We start from the raw sequence: 1,561 nt of genomic DNA on the forward strand, positions 1-1,561 counted from the left end.
AAACTTGCCCAGGACCACATGGTAAGTGGTTAAGCAAGGGTAGTTGCTCAGCCCATGCTGGGAGACTAAAGGAGTGATGCTGGCTCCTCTTTTCAGGACCCTACTAACATTGGCACCAGGAAAGAGGACACACTAACAGTCATCAGAGTGTTATGCAAATATGCTGACCTGGCTTATGTTTAGCTACTGATAGAGCCTTGAGTAATTGTTCCCATAGCCAAGGGAACTTCCTTGGGCAGGTCTTTAGCACACTGAAGGGGAGGAACGGAACCATCACAGAGGGAAGACCTGACGTGGCTCTGTTTCTCCTTTTAATGTCCTTGTCTGTTTCTCCTCCACCCATTTTTCTTTTTTGCCTTTTTTCTTTCTTTCTTTCTTTCTTTTTTTTTTTTTGAGACAGGGTCTCACTCTATTACCCAGGCTGGAATGCAGTGGCATGATCACCGCTCTGCAGCTTCAGCCTCCTGGGTTCCAGTGATCTTCCCACCTCAGCCTCCCAAGTAGCTGGGACTACAGGCATTTGCCACTACAGCCAGCTAATTTTTTAGTTTTTATATTTTTGTAGAGATGTGGTCTCACTATGTTGCCCAGGCTGCTCTTGAACTCCTGGGCTCAAGTGATCCTCCCACCTTGGCCTCCCAAAGTGCTGAGATTACAGGCATGAGCCACCACCCCTGGCCTCCACACAGGTCTTACTTAACATAGGGAAGGACTGAGGCTGAGGTAGAGGAAGAGACTTGTTCAAGGTCTTCCAGCTTATAGATGGATTCAAATCTGACTCCCACCCCAACAGAGAAGCTTCATGCCCCAGCTACCCCCTGATTAGAGGCCTCTAGCACCACCTCAGGTGGCCCCCACATCCAAGGCTGATCCTACAGGGAAATGGAATGCCTGACTTTCTGGCACTTTTCTCCAAAAAGCCCAGCCCTGCTGAGTCATGGGTGGTGCCAGGGCCTCTGTACCCACGGGTCCTGCTAAACTGGATTTCCCCTTCAGGTGAGCCCAGATTTCCTGAGCTCCTGCTGTCACAGAGCCTGGGCCCAGGGCAGGAGGGCTGACAGAGCACACTGAGCCATGACAGCCTCACAGCACTCTCCTCTCCCAGCTCTCCTGACTCTCATACAACCAGGAGTGAGGCAGGGTGGAGATTATTGTCATACTTTACAGAAGAGGAAACCAAGGCCCTGAAATGGAGAGGAACTTGCACAGGTCATGGAGCCACACAGGGGCAAGGCTGGCTCTTTCATCACATCAGATCAATTTGGTTCAACTTTTATGTAACAAATTGTGAGTTGTTTTTCAGTTGCCATGGACCCGCAGGTTGACAGTCACATAACCTGAGCATGCCAGGTTACTATGCGTGCCACTACAGGGGAACCTAAGTGCTCAGACTGAGGAGTGGGGACTGAATTAAGAAGCAGATAGCGCATGCCAGGATGCAGTATCCAATAAGATCAAGCTCTGGTATCGCCCCATGGCAGGATCCAATCAGATCATGCCTCCCACATCACTTCATTGCAAGATCCAATCAGATCATACCTCATTACCGTATGCTTATAAA

General features: G+C 49.7%; 1 protein-coding gene across 3 annotated transcripts in view; it reads right to left on the reverse strand.

Moving 5' to 3' along the window:
* Positions 1 to 1,561, reverse strand: part of TMEM40 (transmembrane protein 40) — a 51,557-nt gene that overhangs the window by 23,226 nt on the left and 26,770 nt on the right. Inside the window, exon 1 of one of the 3 annotated variants that reach the window (XM_011983603.1) lies at positions 630 to 648. The exons of the other annotated variants lie outside the window; for them this stretch is intronic. The gene's annotated coding sequence lies outside the window, so the exon portion shown is untranslated. Of the gene's footprint in view, positions 1 to 629; positions 649 to 1,561 lie in introns of those variants that run through there. 3 annotated transcript variants of the gene reach the window in all.

This window comes from Mandrillus leucophaeus, unplaced genomic scaffold (assembly GCF_000951045.1).
Source record: "Mandrillus leucophaeus isolate KB7577 unplaced genomic scaffold, Mleu.le_1.0 Scaffold252, whole genome shotgun sequence".
In the NCBI taxonomy this organism is placed as follows: Eukaryota; Metazoa; Chordata; class Mammalia; order Primates; family Cercopithecidae; genus Mandrillus; species Mandrillus leucophaeus.